The sequence below is a fragment of the Lagenorhynchus albirostris genome, chromosome 2 (assembly GCF_949774975.1).
Source record: "Lagenorhynchus albirostris chromosome 2, mLagAlb1.1, whole genome shotgun sequence".
Lineage (NCBI taxonomy): Eukaryota > Metazoa > Chordata > Mammalia > Artiodactyla > Delphinidae > Lagenorhynchus > Lagenorhynchus albirostris.
In genome coordinates, this window is record NC_083096.1 from 9,306,457 (window position 1) to 9,313,693 (window position 7,237).

Consider the following 7,237-nt stretch of genomic DNA (forward strand, 5'->3'; position numbering starts at 1 on the left):
ATTTATTTATCTTGAAATGAGGAATTAAGTATCTTTTAAGAATTTTTTAATTGAAATATAGTTGACATACAGTATTGTATTGGTTTCAGGTGTGCTGCATAATGATTTGACATTTGCATACATTATGAAGTTACCACCACAGTAATTTGCATCTGTCTCCATGCAAACTTATTACAATATTCATTTATTATTAAATTTAAAAGAAATCCAGTTCATTTGTACTATTTAAAAGAGTTTGAATCATCTACCTATTCTGTCTATTGTTATATTGGAATAGTAGCAATGGTTTTACTGTTAGAATAGATTCTGGTGGTCAGGAAACAGCATTTGCCCTTCCCCAGACTAATTAAGAAACGTTTTAAAATTAAAAATGTAATTAATTAAATAGTGAATATTCAACCCCTCAAGGTCTTGTTTATCTATATATAGATATATTTTTTTATTAAAGTATAGTTGATTTACAGTGTTGTGTTAGTTTCTCATGTACAGCAAAGTGATTCAGTTATACATATATATATTCTTTTCTATTATGGTTTATTATAGGATATTGAATATAGTTCCCTGTACTATACAGTAGGACCTAGTTATTTATTTTACAGCAGTTTGTATCTGCTAATCCCAAACTCCTAATTTATCCCTTTCCCCTTTGGTTACCATAAGTTTGTTTTCTATATCTGTGAGTCTGTTTGTGTTTTGTAAATGAGTTCACTTGTATCATATTTTAGATTCCACATAGAAGTGTTATCATATGGTATTTGTCTTTCTCTGTCTGACATACTTCACTTAGTATGATAATCTCTAGGTCCATCCATGTTGCTACAAATGGCATTATTTCGTTCTTTTTATGGCTGAGGAATATTCCATTGTATATATGTACCACATCTTCTTTATCCATTCATCTGTCGATGGACACTTAAATTGCTTCCATGTCTTGGCTACTGTAAATAGTGCTGCTATGAACATTGGGGTGCACGTATCTTTTCAAATTAGAATCAGATCTTGTTTTTAAATCCATGGTAGAACCCAGCAGAGTAATCTGCACATAGTAAGGACTCAACGAATATTTGTTGAATTTAATTAGACTTTCAAAACAACCTGTCTTCATTAAACTTAGCAAAGAAAGCTACACATATTTGTTTCGTTTCAGGAAATCCAGGAGGGCCCAGTCACCCCAAATCATTTTCAGAAGGAGACCAATAATATCTGAAATGCCACTTTAGAAAGTCACTTCTTTACTCATCAAATCTAGATGAAATATTTAGTATGTACCAGCCACACTGCTAGGTGCTGGGAACACTAGGCCACAGTCTGGTGCAGAGAGTCAGGCGTGCAAATAACATCACCTATTTTGTTGTCTTTACTTTTTGACAAAGGATCTTCATCTGCCTTTTGTGTAGTGTGCTCCTCTCTGCGTCCTGCTCCTTTTCTAAGTGTTTTCTTATTATTCTTAGTATTGTTCATCTTGGAAAGGTGAGCAGTTCTGAAAGAGAGCTGGGTGAGGTATCAGAGGAAAGGGTGGGCCTGCAGGTTTTGAAGATCAGCCAGTTTCCCCACACCCTCGGGGTTACAAGAAGGTCTCCCCGGGGCTCTGTGAAGTCTAGAATGTGGTACGAGGTGGGGGATGTGCCTACATCCACACATGCACACACAGGCGTGCTGAGATCTTTTTTCCTTCTCCAGTGGGCAAGATTAGCACCTGCAGGGCTGCTTGCTACCGTATTTTATTCTCTGTGCTGTCATTCCCATGGCAGACAGCTTTTTTTTTTTTTTTTTTTTTTTGCAGTACGCGGGCCTCTCACTGTTGTGGCCTCTCCGGTCGCGGAGCACAGGCTCCGGACACGCAGGCTCAGCGGCCATGGCTCACGGGCGCAGTCGCTCCGCGGCATGTGAGATCCTCCCAGACCGGGGCACGAACCTGCGTCCCCTGCATCGGCAGGCGGACCCTCAACCACTGTGCCACCAGGGAAGCCCGACAGCTTTTTTATATATTTCCTCTGTCAGTTCCACCTTCCTGGGGCCACTTCTTTGCAACACAGAGGCATCTTGGAGGCTCCTGCCGCCCGTCCCCCATGGGAATCTTGCTATTCTAACCAGAGACCACTGTTTGCTCCTGAACGTGGGATGTAGCTACGGTGAACTCAGCACACTGCATACACTGCCTGGGTTCTGCTGAGATCCTGGTCACACTTTCAAGGCCCTGGTCTAATCATCATTGCCCTTTGGAACTCTTTTCTATGTATTTTCATCCAGAGTTACGGACTTTCATCAGTTTTTATTGAAGATGAGGTGGTCTTTTCTGGTTTTCTCCTGATTATTGTTGGATAGTTTCTAAGAAAGAGAGGGACAGAGAATCTTTTGCTGTGCCTTCTTTTCCCAGAATTCTCTCAAAAGGCTTAAAAAAGTAGTTGTAGTGGGAGTGAGGAAGAGAAAGGTGGAAGGCTAAAAATTGTTAGTGATAGAAAATCAGAGTTGAAGATTTAAGAAGTGAAGTGTTAGATGGTGAGATGTTCAGATACGCTCTTAAGTATCCGAGGTCGAGCGGAGATGAAAAAGTATGGAGGTGAGGTAAGACACTGTCAGGCCGGGGTCTTGATTCCAACATCCATGTGAAATCTGATGGATAATTGCAGTAACTGGCAGTGAAGAGAAGGCTGTGGATCCCATAGCAGGGCTCTCAGAGCACGTGCGTTCATTGAAAGCTACGGGTAAGAGAGTAAGAAGGCAAACCTTTTATGCTGTGTCTTAAATGAGAGAAGTTGCATCCCATGACAGTTGAAGAGAAAAATCATAAAGTGCAGGAAGTAGGGGCAGGCCTGGTAGGCAGTGTCTGCAGGCGTCAGCCGGAGCTGGGTGTGTGGACTTGCGGGGGCGGGGGGGTGGGGTGGGACGGGGGCGGGGCGTGACGGATCACCGGAGGTGGAACTCTGTGTCAGGAGAGATGGCTTCTGCTTTCACATAAATCACAGCGCCTTTGCCAGCATCGGGTCTCATGCCTTCCTAGGCACTTTTCATGATACACAGAAACTCTGCTAAAATCTGTGCTGGAATTTCTGATTTCATTAAATTTTCACAGGTGTATTTTCCCTACTTCTTAATTAATATAGAGTAGAAAGAAAAATGCTATGAAAAAATGTATGGTAGCTGCTTTTTCCTTCTGATGGAATTGCTTAAATTATCTCTGGGGTAGTTGGATCTTTAGTTGGTGAAAACACTGAGATGGGGCTCTGATGGCATTTTTGCTTGAGAAACACAATGCTGTCCGTCTCATTTGGATGGAGTCAGTGGGAGAAGGACAGGCGTGGACTGTTTGACAAGATAGAGTGAGAGGAATTTCGAGTTACGGTGAGTCAACCAGAGATCATCTAAGTGACAATCAAACGAGGAGGAAGGAGAGCCTCATGAATGTGATGGAAGGCAGGGGACTTGTGGGTGAGTATGGACATTGAAGAATATTTCCACAGCAGGGGAGTGATGACAAATATCTAGAAACAGGGATGTCCTCCACTGAATTTGCAGTGATTCCTTTCCATTTTATACCTTTATATGGTTACTGTCAAGTTTCCATTGAATGCTTTTTTTGGCTCAAAATAGCCTAGTGTTATTTATAATTTGGGGAAAGAAAGAAAGAGTTTCGGTTAGGACTGGTCATTACTCTGTGTGGCAGAAAACTTGAAAGGGCATGGCTTAAATATGATGGGAGACTTATTTCTCCTGTAAAGAATTCTAGGGGAGGGCCATCCAGGGCAGCAGTGCCAGCCCCAGGGTCATCAGGAACCCACAGCACTTCCTGTTCTCCATTCAGCCACCTGAGGGTACGGTTCTCATCCAGCAGTTCCCTGTGGTCACTACAGCAGGCATCAGACCCCCATCCTACCAGAGGTAGGATGGGGAAAGGGAGGAAGAAGGGCATGTTTCCTCTTTTCCAAAGAGGCTTCCCGGAAGTTGCACAGAACTCCTCCATTTCCACAGACCTTTATACACATCTCACTCACCAGTACTTAGAGACAAGGGAGGCTGGGAAACCAAGACTCCTAGCTGACTGCAAGCTGTCTAGCTGAAAATTAGTATTCTTTATTTTGAGAGACAAGGTGAGCACATGTATTTGGAAGGAGACAGGTACTGGTGTTTCTGCTGCAGAAACATGAAATCCAGCAGAGGGGCAGGAGGGGCAAGCTGACCAGCTGGGGACCGCAGCTGGGTGAGCTCGCAGCATGGAGATCCAAGCTGTGGCGTGGGCTGACTCAGAAAAGTAGCGCCTCTCCATCCCCATCCCCTCAACCCAGCTCTCAAGAATGCTCAGGAATTTACTGGAGGGGACTGGTAGAGCTGCTACAGCAGGTGAGGAGGGCTCGAGCTATCCTTTAATACTCTATATGATCTCAGTAGGAACAATCTACGCCCAAGGGGCGGACACATGAATTATGGTGCAGGAGGCCCCGTCGCCCACTTGTTAGGGTGGGACAGCTCCAATTTGACTTCGCTCTCCAGCTCTCCTCTTTACCCACCCCACATGTTTGTACCTTTATATTCCCTGTATTGGTAAAAATATTTATTGAATAGTTAAATACCTTTTAAAAGTATTTCTAACAGACATCATCTCTGTCTCTTTTTATAAAACAAATACATCTTGTATGAATTCAGGATGCTTGTCAAGACCTTGGCTAGTTATATAAATCTTGACCTATGGACCAAAAGTCTGATTTTCATTGTATATGTCCTATTGCCGGCTGTCTTGGGAAAATACGGAGAGAGCTTCAGGGTCTGTGATCAGCTGTCCATAGGATTAAGATTCCCCAAAGCAGGAGGAAAGCAGGAGACTATTATACTAGCCACTTGGCCTGGAAGCCAAAAAACTCTCTCTGGGGAGGAGGAAAGTTTTCCAGCCCTGGGTGGAATAAAAATTGTTGTATGTGGGCTGCCAGTGCAATATTGGTGTCACTGCAAAAGTTCCTTACTCCTGCGTCCAGAAGACTTGATTTACAGAGTCTTGAAAAAAGTCCTGGGAAAGGAGAGGGGCAGATGGATTTATAATTTTATTATAATCAGATATGTTTCCAGTCTTTTAAAATAAAACCTGAGCCCTGGGTATTTTTTCTTTGACCGGTGTATCTTATGAACTAAGGTCAACATAACATTTAAAATTCAATAATTTAATCGGTGGATATAATAGAAATCACAGTTACAGGTGAATTTTGCTCCTTTAAAGCAAGAATTCTCAAAACGTTTGGTTTTAGAGACCCTATACACACTGAAACGCTATTAAGACACTAAGGAAATTTTGTTTATATATATTTATAATAGAAATTAAAACAGAATTTTAAATGTTTATATGGATTCATTTGAAAACCCATACTAATCTCATCACATGTTAACATAATTTTAATGAAATAACTAGATTTTCCAAATAAAAGTTGAGTGAGAGGAGTGGCAGTGTTTTACCCTTCTGCAAATCTTTCTACTACCTGTCCTAATAGTGGATTGCTGGATTAACCTATCTGCCTCTGCATTCAGTCTTTGGTGATATGTTTCTTTGGTTGAAGTAAATGAAGAAAATTCAGCATTGTACGCACATATATAGTTGAAAAAGGGAGGAGCGTTTTAATAGCCTTTATAAATAATTGTGAAGAACCTTCTTCGATACCACACCCAAACTCAGCAAGTGGTAGTTTCTTAAAAGTTAATGGTAATGTGGAATCAATAAACATGTCATTACATTAAAATCCATTGGTCTATCACGTTATTTGAATGTAGTTTTAACCCATGCATATTTCTGTAATATGACACATTGAACATTTGGAAAACATTATGTTGAATTTTGTAGTCTTCCAAATGTTGATGAATTTCGTTATACAATATCCAGAAATTTCATTAATATCACCACCAGATTTACCAGAAAAGTCTGGGAGTGTTGGAAAGCTGTCAAGCTAATGGAAGCTTTTACTTGAAGCTTAAACAGTGTTATTTGCAGTAAATACTGTTAGTTGTTATCCTTAAGTGACAGGCTCACTTTGTTCATGTTTGAGAAAATGTATGACAAGATTCAAGTCTGAATAATATTTGTTTTCCAGCTGTTCTTTTCAGTAAAAGTGATGTTTCATGAAAATAGTAGAAGGTTCGGCTCACAACTTAAACAATTGCACAAATGTTTTTCCTCATGACAACCATCAGATTTTGACACGCAACAGAAGTGCCTTATGTGTACTTCCCATCTTGTCACACAGAATATTAAAAAGACATGTACTCAAGGGTCCAGATTTACTAATATTAATATATCTCTGCTTCGTCAAGGACATCCTTAAGTGGAAGTGGATGTGTTGGCCTGAAGAAAATAATGACCACTATGCAGTTTGGTGCCACCGCCTCCATTCATTCTAAAGTGCCAACTGTTTAATCCATCACCATTTTGCACATTCAGTGCAGATGTCAACACAGTGAAAATGACAAAGTCTTAGTCTTATTATTAAAATGGCTCTAACCTTTTGGGGACCCTCAGGGGGCTGAAGACCACATTTTGAGAACTGCTAAACTAAATTATTCAATAATATGTTTCAACATAACTTAGCACAAATCCACTAGATTTTAGTGTTCAGTTCTATTTTTGAACTCCTTGAAAATTAATACATTTGTATTCTTAACCTCATTTAAATAAGTTTATTGGACAAATTTTATTTTGACGATTAAAAGATGTCTACTAGCGATTAAAGTGGTTGAATATTTTCCCTTGCCTGTTAATCCCCTTCCTTGGAGAATATAATTTATGAAGCAGCAGACAGAAGGTGACACTGTCTCTGAGTTCCATCTTAGTGAAGGTTGATGGGATCAAAAAAAAAACCCTGTTAATTTAACATGCTATTTTAAAGTAGAGCTTAATATTTATCATATTTTCTTCAGTGGTACTGACCTCTCACTCTTTTTAAAACTGTCTTTCAGTCATTCACTGAAATTGTTAAACCTCATTATCTGGTGAGATAGATTACTTCCAAACAGTGAGTGTATCTTACAGATAGTAGGGATTGTATTCCTCTTTCCGTAGTCACCTGTTTTTCTCCTCTACTAGGCACAGGGCACGGTTTTACTGGCGTGCCCACGGGGATCTCTTTCAGCTCCCTTTGTTCACCTTTTCTTCTCTTCGGGAAACTCCACGTGCCATTCATTCTTCTTCAAAGCTGCCAGCTTCTTTCTGAACCCGAGTTTTCTCTCTCCACAACTGTGTTTGCAGAGCACACTCCAAACTTAT